The 25034-nt window shown below is 48.8% G+C and overlaps 1 long non-coding RNA gene and 1 other non-coding gene across 2 annotated transcripts in view; one reads left to right on the top strand and one right to left on the bottom strand.

Moving 5' to 3' along the window:
- Positions 1-4449: 4449 nt before the first annotated feature.
- Positions 4450-4531, bottom strand: TRNAL-CAA. Its single transcript has one exon. It is a non-coding gene; the product is annotated as a tRNA-Leu (tRNA).
- A 4550-nt stretch (positions 4532-9081) lies between these two features.
- The window catches only part of LOC120374324, a 38708-nt gene continuing 22755 nt past the window's right edge, over positions 9082-25034 (top strand). Inside the window, exons 1-5 of the long non-coding RNA XR_005586006.1 lie at positions 9082-9235; positions 10356-10429; positions 11222-11424; positions 13816-13907; positions 14607-14702. This is a non-coding gene — a long non-coding RNA (uncharacterized LOC120374324). The remainder of the gene's footprint in view (positions 9236-10355; positions 10430-11221; positions 11425-13815; positions 13908-14606; positions 14703-25034) is intronic.

Genomic DNA, 25034 nt, shown 5'->3' with positions numbered 1-25034 from the left:
GGAAAACTCAGCAAGGAAAAGCAAGGGCAAGAGTCACACTAAACTAATAAGATCTGCATTTTAATTTAATTTTAAATAAAGCTTCTGAAACATTTTGAAAACTTTGTTTACTTTACATATAACAGTAGTTTGGTTCTATATTACAGACTTATAGAGAGACCTTCTAAAACGTTAAAATGTACGCACGCGAAGCCTTGAATTAGAGTGTATGCATGAAGACTCAGCACACCACTGCTGAAAGGTTGCCGACCCCTGTCCTAGGCAGTGATGCAGCTCCTGGCAGCTGGGGTGAAACTCACCCACCCCAGCTACGGAGTAAAAGAACTAAGGCCTGGATCCACAAAGGAACCTCACAGCACCAAACTTTTAGGCAGCTAAAAGTCACTAGAATCCACAAAGCCTGAGTTAGGCACCCAGGCTCCTGTACAATCAATGGGAAGAAGGAGGTGCCTGAAAGTAGGACCCACAAAACCCAGCATGCTGGGCATCTCCACCCCAATGGGAAATGCTGATGAGGGGTGTGTCCTGAGCCCCACCCCTCTCTGGAGCTTAGGCACCCAGGTCTGGCTTGGAGAGAGGGACCTTGGTCTGCTTGGGAGCCCCTCACCTGGAGTTAGGTGCTTAGGCCATTCGGTACAAAACAATCCACCAGAGCAGGAAGAGGTCACGGTGCTGCTGGCTCTCTTACAGCATTTAAAGTATTTGACCAGGATGTGGGAGACCAGGGTTCAAATCCCCCTTTGCCACCCCCACTCCCTCCCAAAAAAAATATTTCTGTAAGCTGCATAGCTCCATCTTTAGCACCACGCAGGCAGTGGCCAGGGAGGGGCTCCTGCCAGTGCAGTTTTTCCCCCCATCTCCGGCCTTAGCTGGTTCTAGCCTGGCCCTGCCACGGGGGTGGGCCTGATATTGCCACCAGGGCCATCCCTAGTGGGGTGCGGCCCAGGTCCTATCCCACCCTCCTTCCCCCAAGGTCCTGCCTCCTTCTGCCCGTGCCCCACCCCTGAGCGATGCCAGGAGTCCGCAGAGCAGGGCTGGTAGTGCTGCCGCTGTCCTGGGCTGCGCCACCATGGTCCTGTGCTGGGGCCTGGAGCCGGCAGCAGCGTTGCCACACACCGTCCATGTGCAGAATGAATTTTGTAACGTGCACCAATATACAGGAGAGTGTCACACCTCACCTCCATATTGGTGCGCACAACACAATTCCTTCTGCACATGGGGACATAACAAATTAGAGGAAACACTGCTCCTGACTTTCAACCTACCTGTCACATCTTGAATTTCATACATTGACTGATCAGAATAAAGTGCTCTCAAGTGAGCTACAGACCAACAGTGGTTCATAGTAATTATTCAGCAAGTATTTTAGAAAACTTAGAACATTAGAGGAAATCATGAACTGCCAAGAGACAATTAATGGAGAGAAGCAGCAAGATTAATCCCGTACATTGGATTGGTTGTGACTTCTTTGCCTGATCTGAAAAAAGACCAAAAGGACCTGAGTCTCCTCGCTGTCGATAGCCCCCTGCTCGGCCAATCAGCACTGAGACTCTGAGGGGCGGGAGGCTGAGGGGTCTCACCAGATGTCCCAAAGGACAGCCCAGGTCACCATCAGAGGAGATCACTCTCAGATCCATCCCCACCTCTTGGTGAGGACCTCTGCAATGAGAGCAACCTCCCTCCCCTGCCCGCACTCCACACACCCCTCCTTGGTAGAGGGAGGGAAGCTGGGGAAAGCTGGAAAAGAAGCAAGAGAAGAGGAGAAAGGAGGGAGGAAAGAGGAAAAGGGAAACCAAAAAGGACAAACCCCAATGTCCCCAGGGATTCCAACCATCAAATCCTAGGTAGGAAATCAAATTCTGCCACCTGAAGCCAGTGTTTCCTGGGCCTAGAATGCTGCCTGCGCCAGGTGGATCAGACTGAACAGGTTCCAAACCTCTCTCAGCCTCTTACCTTGTCAAAGGGAAGTTTGTTTTCGGCACAGTCAGTGGCAGGAAAGGAGAAAACTCCACAGAGGTTCCTCCTCATGCTCACAGCCGTGAATCCTAATTCTCTCTCAGCCCTCGAGGAGAGACCTCGCGAAGGAGACTTGCGGCAGCAAAGCCGGGGGCTCTCAGAGACTGGCCTGGCCCTGCACCTCGGTCCTGCCCGGCTGATGTCGGGGTCTCTCTGTGAGGTCACCCCCTCCCCACCACCTTTGCCCAATAGGCCGAGTTCCTGCAAAAGGCCTTTGTGATGTCACTGCCACACCCACCCCTCCCCTCAAAGCTGATGTCCTGCCCCTGGCCAGCCTCGTTGGGTGTTTGAGTTCTTTCCCCTGGATCACCGCACTCAATGACTGTTCAGTCTGTGGATGGAGCCGCTACACAATAAAACATCAGTTTTTCATAAATTAGTAGCCTTAAGGCCAGAAGGGACCATTAGAGCATCTAATCTGACTCCCTGCATATCCCAGCCCATCTGTGTATCACAATAGCTTCTTTTTGACTAAAGCACCTTCCTGAAAGGCCTCTAGTCTTCATTGGAAGACATCAAGAGATGCAGAATCCATCACTTCTCTTGGCAGCTTGTTCCAGTGATGAATCACCCTCCCTCTTACAAATCTCTGCCTTGTTCCAATGAGAATTTTTCTGATTTCTGCTTCCAGCCATTGGTTCTTGTTATGCCTTTCTTTGCAAGACTAAAGAGCCCTTTAAATACTTGGTGTTTTCTCTCGCGAAGGCACTTGCACACTGCAATCAGCTCACCTCTAAACAGATTGAGCTTTTCAATGCCTCCTTATAAGACATCTTCTCCATCCCTCAAATATGGCTCTTTTCTGTACCCTCTCCAGTTTTTAAAACGTTATTTTTGAAACGTGGACACCAGAACGGGATGCAGTGTTCCAGTATCAGTCTCACTACAGCTGAATCACTTCCCTTTCCAGCCTCTGTTTATCTAGCCATGGATGGTGTCACTGCCTCCCAGGACTTGTGCAGTCTCTCAGCCCCGTACAGTCCTTGGCAGGAACCCCCTTCAGTGTGACAGCCCTTCTTGGAGATTCACTCTCTCGAGGGTAAAGGCCCCTCTGCCTCCGTGAAAGGCACTTCTCTGAGACCTGAGCATGCCTGTCTGCCATGGGCCCCTCAGGGAGTCCCCTCCCTCTGGACCCTGGGGCCTCTACTCCCAGAGGAAGAATGCAACCCCGATGTCTAGACTGCAGTGATGCTCAGCCAGTGTAAGAGAGGGGTTTATTGAGCATCTGAACATAGCACAGGAAACTCTCAAGGCCTCAGGCGTAACCTCCCTCTGCACAGTCCAGCTAGGTCTCTCCTGCATCCATGTGGGCTCTGGCTGTTTTCTCTCCCCAGTCCAGATGCCCCTTCTTTCCAGCCAAGCATCCGATCTCATCTTCCCACAAGCCTCTGTCCTTTGTCTTCTGTCCCAGAGAAACTGGCTGCCTGGGTCTCCTCTCTCTCTTTAGCGCGAGGGGAGGGGGAGAGCTGAGATTTCAGGCTGTCGTGTTTATGGCTGGATTGCTGCTATTATTTGACAGAACCTGACAATTCAATGGCACAAACGGGGGAACGGGGCAGCGCTACAGTGTCAGGGAGTGAACTGGAGAAAATACAGGAAGGATTTCTAGCAAGGGCGCCGTGTAACTAACCAGAATGAAGAATATTCTCTGCCCCCCTCGTCTAACTCTGGGCCTGACTCTCTCCCGTGCTGAGGCCCCTTGCCCTGTCTCTGGCCGTGTCTGGGGGCTTCATGCCCCGGTAGAGCCCCGAAGGTAAAGGTGTGATGTAGCCTCAGCCCCAACAAGACTCAGGCCCATGTCACTTTCATCCTGGGTTTCAGATGAGTGACCCCTAGAAGTTGGGGGGCCACCGGTGCCCAGACCATGGCTCGGCCACAGAGGCCCCGCCCCTGCTCATCCTCGTCCCCCGAGGCCCCGCCCACTTGCTGTTCACTGCCCTCCGCCCCCTCCCCCAGACCCCCTACCTGCCCCTCACTCTTCCCCCAAGACGCCACTCACCTGCTGCTTGCTCCTCCCCTAAGGGGGGCTGCCATGGGGCCAGGCCCCCATCGCTTTTTCCTGCCTTAGGTGAGCGGGGGGTGGGGAGGGTCCTTGGGGAAGGAGGCGGAGCAGGGGCAGGAAGAGGCAGAGAGAGGGAGGGGGCTCGGGGGAAAAGGCCCAGCGGGGGTGGGGCGCAGGCCTTGGGGGAAGAGGCGGAGGGGGGATGGGAGGAGGCAGAGCAGGGCATCGGGTTAAGAGGCAGAGCGGAGCCGGGTGCAGGCGGAGCCCCCACTTCTCTGGAGCTTCGCTTCCAGCACTCGAAAGATGACAATGGGCCCACGGAGGGGTGACCCGCCCCACATCCCCAGTGTTCCCCCCTGCATGGGCGGCCGTTTGGGGGAGACTCAGCCGCCCCTGGCCTCTTAGACGGGCTGTGGCTAAAACACTGGCCTTGCCGTGAGCAGGATTTGAACCTGTGCAGGGAAACCCTCTTGGATTTTGAGTCCAACTCCTTAGCCACTCGGCCATCACAGCTGTGAGCAAAGCAGGCCCCTAAGGCCAGAGAAACGCCCAGGCCTGACGTCATCTGAACTGCAGAATTCAAACAGCAAACCTGGCTCCCAAAGCACCAGGGGGAATTTGGGGCTCTCGTTCCTTCGCCGTGTGGTTAAGCACCAAACCAGCACCCTCCTGTGGGGTCTGTCATTGTTCCTCTCCACACTGTAACGATCGAGACAGGGAGAGGTGACCTGACCTGACCAAGGTCAGACAGTGAGGTAGAATCCAGCTCTGCCCCCCACCAGCTCCCGGCTCTATCCGCCAATGGACTGACTTTCTCGCTGGATTAAACTGTTTGTACTGGACTCTTTTCTCCATCTATAAACAGGACTAAGCCACGACTGGACTGTCCGACAGGAGAATGGGCCACGGCTCCCTTCCCCGGACCCTGGATTTCTCACCACTTCAGAGAAACTTGTTAGTGGAAAAATGAATCACATTCAAATGACTGCAGATTATGAACCGTTTGCTGTTGCCTTGGAACTTGGCCCCACCCAGCCTTTTCCCCTGAGTCAGGAATGATAATTTATTGGTTCACTCTGATTTGTTTCAGTTTTATGTTAGCAGCTATTGCCACTAATTGGTCAGAGCCCGTCACTTCCGGAAGTCCGAAACGTTTCCCCCCTAGCTCCCTTCTCGGTACCTTTGATTTTCCTCAGTCTCCTTCAGAGCACTGGCTTTCTTGGCACCAATAACCAAGACTGATTTCCAGATCAGGAGACGTGTCCTCCAGCTGCTGGAACTTCCCTGTTTCACACCTAGAAAGAAACAGGTTTTTCCCCATTAATCATTATCATATTTTATTGTCGTATTTTACTCTGAATTTCTTGCCCATGAGAAATGCTGAATTGAGGGACTGGAGAATGAGTCTCTGTGTATCCAGCCACAGAATAGCTGCTGCCCCAGCAATGGCTGTGCAAGCTTCCCCGAGGTGTCCCGTCAATGTGCTTCACCCTGATTTACGGAGACCAGCTCTGGGGACAGGATGAGTTCGGTCCCGTGGGCAATTCACTCCTCGGCCTCCATGCTTTGATGGCCAATAGATTCCAGTGTTCCTGCTGGTCATTGTTCTGTGGCCATCTGCCCACCTGCCACTGGACCGAGATCAGCTCCCCTCACACCAGCTCATTCCTCACCGGTCTGTGAATGGTCACCACGTCATACAGACGTTTGTTCACTCCTGCCGGGGGCAGAAGAGAACCCAGTGCCCTGGAGGTGACAGGCCCGTACTGTGTCCCCAGTCAGGGCCATCGTCCCTGCCCTGAGGTGGTGGCTGCTCTGGGGAGCTCACGCTGGCACCGGTGCAGCGGCCCCGCCGTTAGCTCTTGAGTGTAGCCGCTGAGACTCCCCACCCCCAGCGAGCGCCGTAGCCATGTTGGCAGGAGAAGCTCTCCCAGCGACATAGCCCTGCCCACACCGGCGCTTGGGTCAGTGTAACTGTGTCACTCGGGGGGTGGCTCATTCACACCCCTGAGCAACATACGTTCTACCGACACAAGGGGGCGTAGCCGCAGCCTGAGCAGAGAAGCGATTTAGAAAACAGATTTAGTTTTGTAGGAAATGCAGAAACCCAGGTTTGTAATAAACCAAAGGAGATTGCGACCCACGTGTCACCTTCACCACGTTGCAGTTGTGCCCTGGGACAGTTGTGTTGTCTCAGCCTGTGGCCAGACTAATGGCGTGTGCAGGGGGAGGAGCCACGCCCCGTCTATGGGGCTTCTGACATCCTGGAGGGGAGAAAGGAGAAAAGACGCTCAGTCCCCCATGCCACTCACACAGGGGGCGGGAACTTCTGTGGTCATTTAAACAGGCTCAAGGTCCCCGAAAGAGTGAAAGGTGTTAACGTGCCGCTGTCACCGTCCAACACTGAACGGGGGAAACAAGGCTGGCGGTTTGGTAGAGAGACTTCAGCCCGCTTAGTCCCATGGCAAACACACCTCTCACATCCCTGCTAGTGTGTTACTGAAACACAGAGAGAAACAGAGACAGAGTTAAAGCAATGGAAATGTAAAGGAGTCAGTAAGGCTTGTCTTTAACAGCATCCCCTGTGCCCTTTCTCTTCAGCTGGGAGAGTTTTTAGAAGGAAAGTTCCTTATGTGACGGTCTCTTGGGTGGTTTTGAAGAAGGTAACAGCTGTCCTGGGGAAATCAGAGAGATCAGCTGAGATGGGCTGGAGCTGTCATTGTTGTGGTGTCTCTTGTTAAAGTCCAATCCCATTTCCTAGGTGGCAAGATAAGGCAAACGTACACATACGGGAAAGAAGAGAACAGCAAAGATAGAAGATGCAGCTTCTGGCTCTGGCTCTGCTGTTGACTTTGTCTTGCAGCTTCACTGTCATTAGCAGTAGGCAGAGGAGCAAAAGCCATCTCTCACTGTGCCTTAGTGGGTCACAACTGAGAATACCAAATTCAGGCCAAAGTGCTGAGAAATGGGGCAGACATACCCCCAAAATGGTGATTTTGCTCCCATAAGATAAATCAAACCAGCAAGAAAAGTTAACTTCTGTTTCACCACACTGGCTAACGAGAAGTCAGAAAAGCAGCCTCCTTAGTCATTCCAGGCTTTATATCGCCACCAAAACCACTGAAATTACTGATGAGTGGTTATTGGAACCCAATTTCATCAACCGAAAGGGTTCTTCTGATCTTAAAGGACCAGCCACATACCCAGGTCAATAATATACAACTCAGATCTGAGCCCAGTAATCATGCTGTTGCCAGCCCTTTAGTATCTAAAATATAAAGGTTTATTTCTGGAAAGGAAGGAAGGTGAGAGTTAAAATTGGTTGAAGGAATCAAATACATACAAGAATTGCAAAGTTCTTGGATCACGCTTGTAGCAGTGATGGAATAAACTGTTGGCTTTTTAAGTCTCTGGTTGCTTCTGAATCATTGGAAGGTCCTCAGTCCTTTGGTTAGAACGCTCCCATTAGTATAAGGTCATCATCAAGAGGTCTGAGCAGGAAAGAGGCCAAATGGAGATGTGTCCAGGGCCTTTTATAGCTTGTGGATGGAAACCCCCATTGTTTCAAACAAAGCCCTCAGCGGAGAGAGTGGAAAATGACAGGTAACGAGATGGTGTTTGGAGTCACATGGGCACGTCCCACGTCCATGCCTGATTTCGCTTAGTCACAGCAGAAGCCACGACCTAGACTCCAGATGGAACGTTCCCAGGCAAGTCCATTGAGAGCAGATAGGGGTGTGACCTTATCTAATTGAACTATGACCATATAGACCATTATTGCAACCACTGTCATATAGTTGCAACAAATCTTGTACAAAGATGGTGAAGTGAGGTGTCTATGAACAGGTTGTCATTTGCTGGTTATGCTTATGCTGTGTGTATCATTCTTGTATTTGAAGTTATGAATATTGGCTCTGTACTTGTATTTCACTGTTTGCTTCTGAGTTGTATCAGTGAAGCATTTGGCAGCTTATTGAGAAAGGATTAAGCTTTTCACTTCAGAGAAAAAAAATGCATGAAGACAGTTTTATAAACAAGAAGGTAAAGACACAAACCAACCCAACACCGACTGTGACACCCCCCACCCGCCCAAGAAATAGAAACACAAACACTAAATGCTGAGAACCTGCACTGATGGGCTCAGCGTGCAGCTTCCCCCTGGGTTTATATCTGGTGCCTCCCTCCTCTCACTCCCCTCTGCACAACGTCAGGTTCCTCCTCGCTCACCCTCCGAGGAGCAGCCCCAGCAGGAAGGGGAGAGAGGCAGTTTCTGCAGCCCTCACAGCAGGTCCCAGCAGGGGGAGAGGAGCTGCCAGGGCATCTCTGCTGGGTCCCAGGCACTCAGGGCAGAGGAGCAGCTCCCCAGGCTGGCGTTGTAAATCAGAGACCAGGTGCTCTCATCTCTGTGACCCTTTTCCTCTCCAGACCATAGGCGCCAACTTCCCCAGTGCCGGTGGGTGCTCGCGCCCCCGGGCCCCACCCTGACTCCACCCTTTCCCCACCCCCATTCCAACCCCTTCCCCAAAGTCTCAGCCCCCTCCCTGCCCCTATTGGACCCCTTCTCCAAATCCCCCCCCTGGCCCCACCTCATCCCCGAGCGTGCTGCCTTCCCCCTCCTGCCCCCTCCCTCCTGGCCGAGCGAAACAGGTGCAAGTGCTGGGAGCTGGGGGGGGAAGCGGGCACGCGGTGCGCTCAGGGGAGGAGCCGGAGCGGAGGTGGAGGTGAGCTGGGGGGGGTGGGGAGCTGCCCAATTTTTCGGAGCACCCACGGAGTCGGCACCTATGCTCCAGACTCTGCCATCTGAGCTACAGCCAGCTGGGGAACAGGGAGCTGCAGCCTCTGTAACCAAATGGCAATGTACAAAAGTGGGTCCCATTGCCCAGGCTGAGAACTGCAGTGACGTCTCTGCTCAGTGTCAGGTGCCCAGGACAGAGGCAGCTCCCTGGGATCCAGGCCTGTCCCAGCCAGACCAGGGCTGCTGGGGAGTGTGAGAAATGGTCCCCGCCTTCCCCAGGGCTGAGCTCTGCCCCTAACGCTCTGATTCTCTCTGTCCCCAGTGACGGTGACTCTGGATCCAGACACGGCTCATCCCCAGCTCGCCCTGTCTGAGGATCGGAGACATGTGAGATGGGGATACGCCCGGCAGGATCTGCCCAACAATCCTGAGCGATTTGACACTGGATCAGTCATAACCCTGAGGGGGGGCAGGGGGGGCAGGTTTGTAGAAACTTTGGTGGTGCCCAGAACCCGCTCCGCCCAAACTCTGCCAATGGCTCTGGGAGGGAGTTTGGGTGAGGGAGGAGGTCTGGGGTGCAGGCCCTAGGCTGGAGCAGGGGAATGGGGTGCAGGCTCTGGGAGAGAGTTTGGGGGTGGGAAGGGGTACGGAGGGAGGGGTGCAGAGGGACGGGGTGCAGGGGTGAGGACTGGCTGAAGGTGAGGGGTTTGGAGTGTGGGAGGGGCTCAGGGTGAGGGCTCTGGCTGGGGCTGGGAATGGGAGGGGCTCAGGGCTGGGGGAGAGGGTCAGCGTGCAGGGGGATGAGGGCTCTGGTTGGGACCGGAGATGAAGGGTTTGTGGTGGGGGCAGAGGGTGCAGTGGGGGGGTGAAAGCTCTGGCTGGGGGTGTGGGCTCTGGGGTGGGGCAGGGCTGGGGATGAGTTTGGGGTGCAGGGTGTTGCTCTGGGACAGGGGCCAGAGAGGACGACTCCCCTCGGCCCTTTCCCTGCCGGCAGCAGCAAGCTCTGGGGGAGGAGCCCCCCTTTCCTGCTCCCCCCAGCAGCACACTCACCCCCACCACTGTCACTGCTTGTGCTCCTAGGGCCATGGGTGGCAACTTTGTAGAAATTTTGGTGGTGCCCAGAACCCGCACCCCAACTCCACCCCCCCAAACTCTGCCCCCACCTGCCTAGGGCTCTGGGAGGGGGTTCGGGGGGGGAGGTCGGGTGCAGATCCTGGGCTGGGGATTAGGGTGCAGGAGGGGTGCAGGGTGCAGGCTTTGGGATGGAGTTTGGGTGCTGGGTGCAGGCTCTGGGCTGGGGTAGGGGGTGGGTGTGCAGGAGGGGGTGAAGGATGCAGGGTTTGGGAGGGAGTTTGGGGTTGGGAAGGGGTTTGTGGGAAGGGGGAGGGTGTGCACTCTCTGGGAGAGAGTTTGGGGATAGAAGGGAGTACAGGGGTGAGGGCTGTGGGGCTGAGGATGAGGGGTTCATGATGTGGGGGGGCTCAGGGCTGGGGCAGAGGATTAGGGTGCAGGGGGGATGAGGGCTCTGGCTGGGGCAGAGGATCTTTATGTAAATAAAGCATATCAAAGTGTTTCCTTGTTTATTTCCCTTTCATTTTCCAGATCTATTTATAAAGAGCAATCATATCTCCCCTCAGCAGAGTGCAGGACAGAGTCACAAACCCGAGCAGGAACAGGTCAGTAACACAAGCGAAAGGCCATCTGCGCCAGGTCTGAGATGCAGAATCTTTCCTCTCCTGCAGATGCCTCTCCCCAGAGAGGGGATCAGAGACCCAGGAACGCTGGGGAGCCCCAGCAGATTTTATTCCCATTTCTTTTTCATGAACAGAACCCCTGCTGTGCTCCTCCTTCCTAATATTTAAAGTCAGGTCACACCATAGCATGGTTTGATATACCCCTAATTTAAGTTCCATGGGGAATAATGAAGGCCAGGTAGAAAGGGCTACCAGCCAAGAGGCCATCTCTCTAGAGTGAGGCGAGCCACCAGTAAAGGGCGTTAGGACAGGCTGAAGAAGCAGAGAGAGATTTTAGCACAAACAGTGGTTAAAGTGGAATAAAACAATGGGTCGCTCTCACAACTAGAGTTGGTGACATTGTTAGGCCAAAACTTTTGGTGGTGAAAAATGCAGATTCAACAACACAAACATTTTCCAAATCCATGTCAATTTTGCCAAATTATTTGTTTAAGACAAATAAAAATATTCAAAAAAAATCAGAATATTTTGTTTTGACATTTTAAAAATGAAATATTTTGATTTTTTTGGTTGGGAACAATTTTTCATTTCAAAATTTCAATTAATTTTATTTTTAAAAAAGCAAAAAAAAGTTTATAATGCTCAAAATAAAACATTTTGTTTAAATCATATTTTTAACTTTCTAAAAATTTTCGTTTCTGGCCTGACCCAAAACAAATTTGTCTTCATTTTTTTGAAATTGCCAATGAACTGAAATATCCATTTTTCACCCAGGTCTCCTCACGACATTATCTAAGGAGGAAGGAGAAGATCATCTTCTGTTTTCAGCAGAGGAGAGGAAACTGCTATAGAATCAAACTTTAACAAAAACTGACAAAGTCATCTTTCCCCCTGAAGACAAAACTCCCAGTATAGCCTGATCACTAGGATAGCTGACAATAAAAATTCCTATCAAATCGTACATCAGGAATAAGGAGGTCTGTGTGGGGAAGGGGATGTGTTCACTGCTTAAATTTGTGCCAGGGCACGCCAGCATTGCACCCCGGCATCTCTAGGCTTGGCAGTTTGTAGACCTGGTACCTCTGGGCTTGCTTCATCAATTATGAATGTAGGAAAAACGCTTGAGCCCCGGAACCTCTTTCATTACACATTAAGCACTGGATGTATATAAGAGCAGACCCATAGAGCAGCAGGTGAAACCAGTGTGGGAAGTTTTGTGCATCTTTGGCTTCTTCTCCCAGAACTGTGCAAATAACTGATTTTTAGGTTTACACCAAAAATAAATAAAAAAAAAATAATAATCTTAAAATGTGTTTGTTTTGGGTTGTTTTAGGTTGAATGGCATATATTGTTTGACCCAGTATCCTGTTTTCTGACAACTCCAGGTGCCCCAGAGGGAATGAACAGAACGGGCAATCATCAAGTGACCCATCCTCTGTCACCCATTCCCAGCTTCTGGCAAAAAAGAAACTAAGTGATTTGCCCAATGTCACACAGGAGAAGGGATCTGAACTGAAGCTTTCAGAATTCTAGGCTAACACGCTAGCCCCTGGGCTGTCCTTCCCCTATGAATGTGCACAGAATAACATCAGGACAGCATCCCATTCAAGTACTACCTGAGCATGTATTATCCAGAAAAATATTAATTCACTTCTCTCTGTGTTCCCAAAGGAAGATTCCCCAGCAATACAGATCTGATTAATAAAAAAGGATGCATTACAGGATTAAAAAAAGATGCATTGGGGGGAGGGATAGCTCAGTGGTTTGAGCATTGGCCTGCTAAACCCAGGGTTGTGAGTTCAATCCTTGAGGGGGCCATTTAGGGAACTGGGGTAAAAATCTGCCTGGAAATTAGTCCTGCTTTGAGCAGGGGGTTGGACTAGATACCTCCTGAGGTCCCTTCCAACCTTGATATTCTATGAAAAAGGGAGGGGGAGGGAAACACTTACCAAGTTCTCTTTGAAGTCCACCTAAATAGTAATAATTTAAAAAATCAGAAATAAAGATGTTATGGAAGAGCTTTTCTCCCAAGATTAAATTAAGCCCAACCCCTTCATCAAAACCATCTCATGCCAAGACTTTTTAATCAGTCTTTGGGGAACAATTCCCTTCCAAACCATGGATAAGGCACCTCTGAAATCTTCCAGTATCACTTATTCTAGCCCTAGGTGGAGTTAAAGGCCACATCCTATACACAACCACTACACAGGGTGGGACGGGGTTGTAGGCAGTGAATTTATGTAATGTGATGATCACTGTAGACAAACTCCTTACCAACAGATAGTCTTGTATCTTTATCTTACTGTTAAATTGTTGTCTCGTATGTTACTATATTGTTGTATCTGATCTGGGACCCTAGTACAAAGTCAAGCCCTGCATGTGTGTGTTGGAGTTGTTACTCGCAGTGTTCCAGTACACTTCTGTGATTCCACAGGAAGTACTACAATACCCCAGACTAGAGCTTGTCAAAACTCAGAACGTCTGTCACACAGTTTCATTAGGTGGCTGAGAATGTGGACCAGCATATCTATTCAATACTCTCAGTTTTAATCACTATCTCACAATCTTTCTTGGTGACAAATCATTTGTTGTGTGTTCAGGGGCGGCTCTAGGATTTGCACCGCCCCAAGCAGGGCGGCACGCCGTGGGGGGCACTCTGGCGGTCGCCGGTCCCGCGGACCTCCTGCAGACGTGCCTGCAGAGGGTCCACTGGTCCCGTGGCTCCGGTGGGCCTCCCGCAGGTATGCCTGCGGATGCTCCACCGGAGCCGCAGGACCAGCGGACCTTCTGCAGGCATGCCTGCGGGAGGTCCACCGGAGCCGCCTGCCGCCCTCCCGTGGGACGTCGCCCCAAGCGCGCACTTGGCACGCTGGGGTCTGGAGCCGGCCCTGGGTGTGTGTTTGAATTCAGCCTGCAGTTCCTGTCTGGGGAGAAAAAGTGAGCCACCTTGTCAATAGAAATCACTTTATCAATGAAGATGTACAATCAACTCAGCTAATACACAATTAGTTTCCAACAGCTCATTTTTCTGTAGCTCTTCTTTCCATTCCACTGGCCATAAATCTGAGATCTAATGTTGGACATTCAGCTCACATGTTGATTAGTGTGCTGCAAAGGTGTCAAATCAAAACTAAGTGACCTGACTGTAATATGAAATGACTTTCTTCTGGGTGGACAAATGGGCTAATTATAATAGTGGAATATTAATAGGTGAAAGGGAAATAAGTCATTGTGGATGGGTCATTGAAAACATTTATTTAACATGCAGTAGCAATCACGAAAATAAACAAGATGTTAGGTTGGATTAAGCCAAGTAGAGAGACTGATACTGGAACTATACTAATTAATTCTTGACCCCCTCATCACAGAAAGAATATTGCAGAAATGAAAAATGTCTGGAGGAAGGCTACAAGTATGGTCAGAGTTGGGAAAGACTTCCATCTGAGCAGAGACTTAAAAGGTTAGGAATGCTTTGTCTAGAGAGGAAATGAATAAGAGGTAATTAAAACAATGACTGCTAGAGAGAAAGTCAATGAGGTATAATACTAAAACAAGGGGACAGCCTAAAAGACAACATATTTAAAACTGAAATGCTTATTTTACATACAGTTGCCTAGTTAACTTGTGGGACTCACTGCCACAAAATATTGAGGTGATGAGTTTAATAGAACTCAGAAAAAAGATTAAGGCCAATACTTTTCCAAGTGGGTTTGGGTGCCTTAGAGGGGCCCAGTATTCAAGAAGTGCTGAGAATCAAGCCTTTTTGAGGTGTCCCAGGTTGGGCCCCCAAAATCACTAGGATCTTGCTCTACACATTTCTCTGTATAACAAGAATATCTACAGTTATGTTAGATAACAAGGTTTCATGGGATCTGAACTCATGTTTCAAGGAATAACTAAACCATGAATTGCTTGAGGTTAGGAAGAAACTCTGAGCATATCATTGCACATATATCTATTGTATTGGCTTTAAATCAGCCTCTGAATCACCTGGTACTGGTAATTTTCAGAAAGGATACTGGGCTAGATAAACTGATCCGGTATGTCCATTCCTGTGGAAGCACAAAAAGGATCATATACAAAACATGCAGAGGTTGGGTAAAGAAAGATTGCACCATATTGCACAAAACCGCCTGAATTCATATAAACTTCTCTGCAGCCCTACCACATATCCTGTTCTAAGGAGCGTTCTGGTGACCATATTTGAATGGAAGACCTGCAAGGTACTTCAGGAGGAAGAGCTTCTGGTGATTCAGTAAGTGTTGTTCTTTATTCTGAGTCAGTATGGAACCAGTGATTTATGTGGAAGGTGATGTGGTCTTTTGGAACAGATGCAAATAGCACATTTAAAGGAACAGATTCATAACAGGGCTGCCAGGTGTTTCTGCAGGAGTTTCACAATTATTTTGTAAAAGCCACTGAAACTTCATCAGTCAGATACCACCTAGGCTAGGAGAACATCTCTCTCAGCTGCAGTCACTGGAGGTGCCTGATCTGAAATCCCATTGGTGTAAAGGGAGCAGGGAGTGGAAGGTTGTTTTCCACTAGGCCCCCATGGTTCTGGAACCAACCTTCCCCTCTTCGTCCATAACAACTCATATTGGTTAACAATCTGCAAGGCCCAGCTTGTCTCCTGGCCTATAGGGAGTTAGGTGTGGGAGGAGGTTATGTTGTTGCTGCCGGGGCAGTGTTACCTGGAGATAATTGCACAGTCTCTGCCTGTATGATTATGTTTTTAAGGGTTTGGTGAAGGGGCCCAAGAGTTTGGGCATGAATGCTCTTGTTTGTTCTAGTCTAACATACATTTGAATGAATAAACTTTCAGCCACTAGCAACCTGAACCTGGCTTGGACTGGCAGCCCACAGAAGGTGGGGAGATGTGCGCATGCGTGCAAAGAGCTATGGCCCATTGCCAGCCCACTAACCAATTTGCCTATCTGTAAAGGAGCTTGCCTGTCCATCTAGCCAAGCACGGCTCTGAAACACTCTGCCTCAGTTCCCCCTTCTGTCAGGGCCCCTTTAAAACACAGTCCAAAGGCATAAGACAAAATTCCCTGTCTGGGGTTCAACTTTATTGAGTCTGAACTCTGGGGTACAGATGTAGGAACCCGCATGAAAGACCCCCTAAGCTTATTTTTACCAGCTTAGGTTAAAAACTTCCCCAAGGCACAAATTCTTCCTTGTCCTTGGACAGTATGCTTCCACCACCAAGTGAGTTAGACAAAAATTCAGGAAAAAGACCACTTGGAGTTCCTGTTTCCCCCAAATATCCCCTCAAGCCCCTTCACCCCCTTTCCTGGGGAGGCTTGAGAGTAACCAAGGTGAGCCCAGACCAGACCCTTGGGTTTTTGGGACACTAAAAACCCAATGAGATTCTTAAAAACAGAACTGTTATTATAAGGAAAAAAAGTAAAAGAAACACCTCTGTAAAATCAGGATGGAAGGTAAGTTTACAGGGTAATAAGAGTTAAAACACAGAGGATTTTCCTCTAGGCTAAACTTTAAAGTCACAAAAAACCAGGAATAAACCTCCCTCTTAGCACAGGGAAAATTTACAAGCTAAAACAAAAGATACTCTAATGCATTTCCTTGCTATTACTTACTATTTCTGTAATATTAGATGTATCATTTCAGTAGGAGCTGGATTACTTGCTTGGTCTCTCCCTTTGTCTCCTGAGAGAACATCCACAGAGCACAAAACAAAGACTCCCCCCCGATTTGAAAGTATTTTCTTTCCCCATTGGTCCTTCTGGTCAGGTGCCAACCAGGTTATCTGAGCTTCTTAACCCTTTACATGTAAAGGAGGGATTTTATGCTACCTTTAGCTGTATGTTTATAACAGGGCCACAAGTAACAGTCTGGTCCCTGGTCTGACAGAAGAGACTGAATATATACAGTCGTCTTCCCGCAGCTTGTCCTGATTGGTTGAGAGAGAGGGGAGCCCTGCCCCAGCCATTCTACAAGTCTCTTGGTCCCAGGCCCTTAAAGAAACAGTAGCCTGACTTTTCCCCAAGCCTGAACTGTCCCCCTGAGACTGTCTCCCTATCTCCCAACACCTAACTCTGCCTTCCCAAGGTCTTCAGCCACTCTAAAAAGTCCCAGGACTTGAAGGACACACCTGAACTAGGTATTGAGTGACCATTAGTCCTTACTACTCTTAAGGGACAGTCACCCATTACACTCCTCACCATTTAACAGTGGTAATGCATTTCCCTCTTTATCGCTGCACAAATTTTTAAGGCCAGAAGGGAGGATGCTGATTATCTTATTTGACCTCCAGTGTAACATAGGCCAGAGAACCTCACCCAGTGATCTCCACAGGTCTTTGGGAAATCTTTGAGAAAGGTTTAATCATCGAGGTGGGGACAAGAGCTGTTTAATGCACCAACAGTTTGCAATGGGCCAATAAGACTATGATGTATTAGTAGAGTATTGCTGTGCTGGCTGCTATAAACATATGCACCTACTGAACTTCTCCTTATTACCTGCTATCGAGAGGTAGAAAGATCTGTTCTGCTCTTGACAAATAGACCCTTAAATATTCATTGCCGTTCTGCTTGGATTTCATTCTAAATCAAACGGCACTTAAATACTGTCATGATCGGGGTGGGGTTCTGCAGTGCTCAGGTACGACGCAGAGAGGAAAAGTGCTTTTGAGGTTGAGGCACACTGGGCCCCCTGTCAAGCCCCCAATGGGGGACACGCACTGCGGGATGCATGAATATTAGTTATCCAGCAGACGTCAATGTCCTGGGTTTCCAGCCTTTAGTGTAAATAGCCCTTTCTGTAATCCGAGTTTCATGACTCCACATTTCTGCTCACAGGCTGTTTACATAGCAGGAGCGGTGCACAGGTAGCCTGCCCAAGCTGACTTGGATCTAACTGGGCATGGACAGAAGGAGTGAAGAGAGGGCAGCATGGGCCTCGGAGCAAGCTAGGGATGTCCCCAGTGTCAGGGCCGGGCTTGGCCTACCTGCGCTGACGCTCACATTGCAGAGTCTTCACTGTTCCTGTTCCTGTTCCCCTGCTAGCTGGAGTCACAGCAGCTTGGGTAGCCCAGGCTGGGCACAGACATGCCCTAAATTATTGTGAATGATAAGAATGAGGTACAGGATGTGTCTGGAACATGGTTACTGTTGGGTCTAGAATGAGCCACGTCCCTGGACGGGAGGGCGAGCTGAGAGTCGTGTACCAGCCTGGGGCCCAGGAGATCACAGTGCAATTCCAGCTGGGCACAGGTACCCTGTGGAACCGTGGCTTGGTCCCAGCAGCTGATGCTTCCACTCGCATTGAGAGGTGTCTTGCTGCATGAGTCAGCCCATTGAAGTCAGTGAATCTGCTGAAGGACTGAGGTGTCGGTGTCTGGCCATTAATCATCCTCTCTCTTAATTCCCCCATGTGTAACGTGGGAGTAATAAGCCTTCCTTTCTCCTGCCCTTTGCCTTTTCTGTTTAGCTCTGCGTACCAGCAACCGTGTTACCCTCTGTGTTTGCACAGTGCCCAGCACAATGGGGCCCTGATCTTGGCTGGCGGCTCTCTGTGCTACTGCAATACAACTAGCAATGTAGAATATCCCTCCCCATTTGTCTTCAAAGCAAGGCTGCACTCCCGTAAAGCGCTGTTCCCCCTAGCCCCCCACTGACATTGAGAGTGGGCAGCTGCATCAGTTTATGTCGAGACAGATTAGAGGTGAGTGCATATGCTGCCATCATATAAGAACAATGCGTGAGGTGGGAAGGGGGAGATTGCACAGTTTGCGTGGTGCTGTTGGAGAAAACCCTGCCACCGGAGCTCTGCCGATGCATGGCTGCCGCTTGCTTTGTTATGACACACTCTGTCTACAGCATGACTGGAGCATCTGAGGCAAGAGGAAGCCTTTCATTATGTAGCACTTTCCATGACAACCTTATGTATCAAATAGCCCAGCATGACTCTCCCTTCCCTCCCTCTTGTTCTCATTTGTCTCTGAAAAACTAGGCCAGTCTGAAAGCCCAGGGGTTTTTCACATTGTATTTAAGTGACTGTGCTCCTTGTGCTTCTCCCCCACACCAGCTGGGGGACTCTTCACTTCAGCACTCTGCAGTGCACACATCTTTTGAGAGCTGAATCTGAACGTCTCTCACTATGCACCGAGAAGTCCATTTGTACTTCCCCTGCAATTACTAGTCATTTGCCAATGAATCCTTTCAAGCAGCGTCTCTACCTGTCCAGCGGCAGCACTGAGCCTGCAGTGCAACCTCAGAACCACCTGCCATTGCAATTGGCCGGGCCAGATGCTGCTGTGTTACACTGCACAAGTCAAGGTACTCCAGATTTACACCACCACAGCAAGTGGCTCAATACAGTGCGTCAGCTATCCTCAGTGACGACAAGCCGATGGGGGTGTTTAAGGGAGGCAGGATCGAGCTGTCATTTAACAAAGGGTGAACAAGATCCCATGAGGTCCAGACACCTTGATTGTACCAGCTACTCCGTCAACTTGCCCCAAGCAGAGAAATGATTGAATTCCTTGGGAATTAATTCCCAGCCTCCTGAATACAAGTCCAGCAGGACCTGGTTACATATGCCATCCATGCTGCTGTGGCTTCACTGCTAGTTTTAGCAAGCTAACTGGGGTAAGTCTGCTCATGGTGCAGTCTCACCTCCCCAGCTGCCATGTAGCCACAGCCTCAGACACGTTCCTTGTCAGAAGTCAGACTTCAGTCCTCATTTTCCTAATTTTCAAAGCAATGAATGGCTCAAGCTACATTACACTCATTCTTTGGATGGATGAACTCCCGTGCCAGCTGCACTCCTATGGAACTAAACGGAGCTCAAAGCTCAGGACGAAACATAACAAAGCTGGGGACAAAGCATTCTGTGTCGAGGGGACCTGTCTGGGGGGCAATCGTCCATCAGAAATCAGGCCAGCTTCAGGAAACACTGCAAAATCTTCCTCTTTGAGGAAGTCTTTCCATCGTATGGGACATTCACAAACTGAACACCCCACCACGGCCCTAAGCCCCTACAGCCAACAAGAGGTGGGGGGGAGTTTAGACCCCAGAAAGGGAGAAGGGCTGTAGATTCCATGGAGCCTACTAGGGATGTCACTGTTGCTATCGATTTTACGTGGAAGGTGCTCAGATACAATGGCGATGGGCAGCAGGGCTCTGTGTGTGAAAAGACAGCGAGATGGGACCCCTGTTTGAGTGTAGCCTCCTCTCTCCCATTCACCATTTTTGTCATGTTTATGAAGAGCAGAGAGCTGTGCTTTCACCCTGGGGTGAGACTTGCAATTGTGCTCTGCTTTGGCCCAACTCTGCTCCTGTTCCAGCCACGTTTTACTACCGAGGCCAGCTTGGAAGAGAACTGCCCTGCGACCGCAGTGTCTGATTTAGTGTTCATTATTTGGGTTGGGGCTGCAGTTAATGGCCCCAGCTAGGGATTGAGGTCCATAGCATTAAGCAGTGTACACAAGTGCAACCCCAGCAAGCTGAGAGTCTAATGTGATGAGATGCAATAGATGGTTATAGATGCGGGAGCACAAGGTACCAGTGGGAGGATCACGATCAGTGCAATTAGCTGCCGAGAGAGCATCATTGCTAACCTCTGGTGTTCAAGAAGCACAAGATGGGGCCCCAAAAAATCGAGATTGGCTTTAACATCCTGAGCATTCTTAAATAATTCCTTCTTTTGATTGCCTTCTGGCTTCAGAATGTTCGGGATGTACTTTCAATTTTTCAAACTTTTTTCTATGGCCATGAAGGCTAGAAACTGAAAGCTGGGATTCTCAGACAGTCTCTTGATTCCAGCAACAGGGGCTTTAAGAAACTCCCTCAGATATGCCCAGACACACAAGAGTTAGCCACACTGGAGAGTGAAAGCTGAGCGAGTCAGAGGGGAAGGGATTTTTAATCAGACTGTGTAACACCTGGATTTTATTTACTCTTGTTAACACCGATTAACTTCCATGATGAATAGACATTTTGGAGAAAAGAAGTCAGTTAAAGTTTCAACATTGCACCCCAGCAGTTAAGACGAGAGAGATTACATATATCCCCTAGTACCTTTAATGAATCCTCCAGCAGAACCAGGGAAGATCAGAATTGTTATTGCTGATGTTTTTACATTTAAAATTAAAAGCAGAGAAAATAACCTCCCCTTTTTAATACATTGTCGAAAATCAAAAAAGGCCAAAAGTCATAAAAATCTTTTACAGGTCACCTTTAATTAAGTTAATATTAAATGGAAATCCACTGTCAGTTCGCTCTGGCCATTGCTAAAAATGGTAGTTTTGCCTTTTACTAATGAACATAAAATTGAACTGAGAATCAAAAATCTGGGCCACATGGGATTTGTGATCTGTCCTCCTGCTGGACCACTTCCCATTTAAAGTTTTAGACTGAGTTTCACACCGGGCAGACCTTTTGACTTGGCACACACACTCTGACCAAACCTGCCTTTTGAGTATTCCTGAGCCATAAATAAACAACACAACAAAACCCGGTAGTCTGCGTAATGGGGTGAAATGATGCATTGGGAAACAAGAAAGCTTCTACTGGTGGGAAAAAAGTGAGCATTTCTGTCCCACTGAAAAGAGCTAGAACAATTAAAGATAAAATATTTACTTTAAAGGTCATGGTTACTGGCTACTCTCAAAGGCTGAGGTGAGCCAAAAAGTTTTCTCTGGCGTTATCACTGAAACAGTAAGTATAAAAGGAGGGTGCATAGCAAATATCTTGCCAACCAACCAGAGCAAAAGGAGGATGCAACAGCAACAGAATAGTGCATCGAAACCTTTCCAGATCTTTAAGCCTCTAGAGTTCCTCACTGCATGCAAATCATGTCGAGTCCATTTGTAACAGCAGTAAAATCAGGGTTCTGAATAAAGGTTGTTACAAAATATATATTGATTGTTTGTACAGAGCCTTCCCATATCTGCTCCTTGTGGATTTCTTGGCAGGTTTCTATTCTGCTTGGCTGTGGGGTGTATTTTGTGACATGAGCTTTGCATAGACAGAAAGTGCAGACAAATGGGTAGCTTGTCACCTGACTTGATGTCACCAATGCAGTTATCAAGGAATCTCTTCTGTCTGCCAAAAGGACCATGCTCCCTTGTGTGGACTGAAATCTTCCTTACACAGGACAGTGGAAGTCGCTTTTGCAACACAAAAGTTGCTCTTGACAAACTATCTGTGTACGCAAGAGTTTGTCTGACTCGTGACCTCCTGGGTAAGCCAGGCCATAGAACATCACCCCGTGATTCCTGCATCAAGCCCACAGCTTCTGTTTGAGCTAGAGTGGAGCGGGCCTGGCCCTGTGGGCAGAGCAAGGTGGAGAGGGGGTGTATGGAGGCTCAAGGTCAGGATCCTGGTGAAATGGTGCTAGGCTTGCCAAAGGGGAGAGGAGAGGCTATGCCGTTCCCTTCTGGTGGGATCTGTGCCTTTGGAAAGGTGTAGCCAGCAGCCTTGCTCTCCAGGGCTCTCAGCCGCTACAGAACACTTGACAATGGCTAGGCAGCTGGTGCCTGGGACCTGTGATGTCATTTCACTGATTCTCCAGTCCCTGAATATTCCAGGAAGCAGCTTGATCTGCTCACTCTCATCTCATCTGTTGAGCCTGCGCCCAAGGTCATGTTCCCAGCGGTGTAGGGAGATTCCCAAACCTCCCATGTTAAGGAGATTCCCAAACTTGAGCCATCCTTTGTAGGTGACAAATCTGAGGAATTGTCACAGATTGAAGTGTCACTAGAGGAGGTTTTGGAATTAATTGATAAACTTAACAGTAACAAGTCACCGGGACCAGATGGCACTCACCCAAGCTTCTGGAAGAACTCAAATGTGAAAATGCGGAACTATTAACTATGGTTAGTAACCTGTCCTTTAAATCAGCTTCTGTACCCAGTGACTGGAAGATACGTAATGTAACACCAATATTTAAAAAGAGCTTTAGAGGTGATCCCAGCAATTACAGATTAAGTCTAATGTCAGTATCGGGCAAATGAGTTGAAACAATAGTAAAGAATAAAATTGTCAGACACATAGAAGAACATAAATTGTTGGGCAAAAGTCAACATGGTTTCTGTAAAGGGAAATCGTGTCTTACTAATCTATTAGAGTTCTTTGAAGGGGTCAACAAACATGTGGACAAGGGGGATGCAGTGGACATAGTGTACTTAGATTTCCAGAAAGCCTTTGACAAGGTCCCTCATCAAAGGCTCTTACATAAATGAAGTTGTCATAGGATAAGAGGGAAGATTCTTTCATGGATTGAGAACTGGTTAAAAGACAGGGAGCAAAGGGTAGGAATAAATGGTAATTTTTCAGAATGGAGAGGGATAACTAGTGGTGTTCCCCAAGGTCAGTCCTAGGACCAATCCTATTCAATTTATTCATAAATGATCTGGGGAAAGGGGTAAACAGTGAGGTGGCAAAGTTTGCAGCTGATACTAAACTGCTCGAGGTAGTTTAGATCAAAGCAGACTGTGAAGAACTTCAAAAAGATCTCACAAAATTAAGTGATTGGGCAACAAAATGGCAAAAGAAATGTAATGTGAATAAATGTAAAGTAATGCACATTGGAAAAAATAACCCCAGCTATACATACAACATGATTGGGGCTAATTTAGCCACAACTAATCAGGAAAGAGATCTTGGAGTCATCGTAGATAGTTCTCTGAAGACGTCCACACAGTGTGCAGAGACGGTCAAAAAAGCAAACAGGATGTTAGGAATCATTAAAAAGGGATAGAGAATAAGACGGAGAATATCTTATTGCCCTTATATAAATCCATGGTACGCCCACATCTTGAATACTGCGTACGATGTGGTCTCCTCATCTCAAAAAAGATATACTGGCACTAAAAAAGGTTCAGAACAGGGCAACTAAAATGATTAGGGATTTGGAATGGGTCCCATATGAGGAAAGATTAAAGATGCTAGGACTTTTCAAGAAAAGAGGAGGCTAAGGGGGGGATATGATCGAGATATATAAAATCATGAGTGGTGTGGAGAAAGTGAATAAGGGAAAGTTATTTACTTGTTCCCATAATATAAGAACTAGGGGCCACCAAATGAAATTAATGGGCAGCAGGTTTAAAACAAATAAAAGGAAGTTCTTCATGTAGCGCACAGTCAACCTGTGGAACTCCTTGCCTGTGGAGGTTGTGAAGGCTAGGACTATAACAGAGTTTAAAAGAGAACTGGATAAATTCATGGTGGTTAAGTCCATAAATGGCTATTAGCCAGGATGGGTAAGGAATGGTGTCCCTAGCCTCTGTTTGCACTCAGGCCCCAGTCCTGCAGTGAGATGCGCTGACCCCTGCACCCACAGGGAGCCCCCTGGATTTCTTGCTCGAGTCTCATTGCAGGCTCAGGGCCTCCTTAGGAAATGTCCCCAGGCACCGTCACGTTTCACTTAGCACCAAGTGTGCCTGTGACTTAGAGCAATTTTCCATTGAAAGTCAAAACAGCCTGGCCAATTTCCTGCTTCAAGAGCATTTCATGGCCATTGTTGTGCAACATGATTCCACTGAAGTGGAGGATCTATGGAGCCAAAAGAAGGACTTTCTAGTGCCTGTTCAAAGGCCTGCTGCTGAGAGCTCAAAGACAGTAGTATCAGAGGGGTAGCCGTGTTAGTCTGGATCTGTAAAAGCAACAAAGAATCCTGTGGCACCTTATAGACTAACAGACGTTTTGCAGCATGAGCTTTCGTGGGTGAATACCCACTTCTTCGGATGCAAGTGGTGGAAATTTCCAGGGGCAGGTTTATATATGCAAGCAAGAAGCAAGCTAGAGATAACGAGGTTAGTTCAATCAGGGAGGATGAGGCCCTGTTCTAGCAGTTGAGGTGTGAAAACCAAGGGAGGAGAAACTGGTTCTGTAGTTGGCAAGCCATTCACAGTCTTTGTTTAATCCTGAGCTGATGGTGTCAAATTTGCAGATGAACTGGAGCTCAGCAGTTTCTCTTTGAAGTCTGGTCCTGAAGTTTTTTTGCTGCAGGATGGCCACCTTAAGATCTGCTATTGTGTGGCCAGGGAGGTTGAAGTGTTCTCCTACAGGTTTTTGTATATTGCCATTCCTAATATCTGATTTGTGTCCATTTATCCTTTTCCTTAGAGACTGTCCAGTTTGGCCGATGTACATAGCAGAGGGGCATTGCTGGCATATATTACATTGGTGGACGTGCAGGTGAATGAGCCGGTGATGGTGTGGCTGATCTGGTTAGGTCCTGTGATGGTGTTGCTGGTGTAGATATGTGGGCAGAGTTGGCATCGAGGTTTGTTGCATGGGTTGGTTCCTGAGCTAGAGTTACTATGGTGCGGTGTGCAGTTACTGGTGAGAATATGCTTCAGGTTGGCAGGTTGTCTGTGGGCGAGGACTGGCCTGCCACCCAAGGCCTGTGAAAGTGTGGGATCATTCTCCAGGATGGGTTGTAGATCCCTGATGATGCGTTGGAGAGGTTTTAGCTGGGGACTGTATGTGATGGCCAGTGGAGTCCTGTTGGTTTCTTTCTTGGGTTTGTCTTGCAGTAGGAGGCTTCTGGGTACACGTCTGGCTCTGTTGATCTGTCTCCTTATTTCCTCGTGCGGGTACTGTAGTTTTGAGAA

Source organism: Mauremys reevesii, linkage group 11, assembly GCF_016161935.1.
Source record: "Mauremys reevesii isolate NIE-2019 linkage group 11, ASM1616193v1, whole genome shotgun sequence".
Classification (NCBI taxonomy): Eukaryota; Metazoa; Chordata; order Testudines; family Geoemydidae; genus Mauremys; species Mauremys reevesii.
This window is presented reverse-complemented; position numbering and strand designations above follow the sequence as displayed.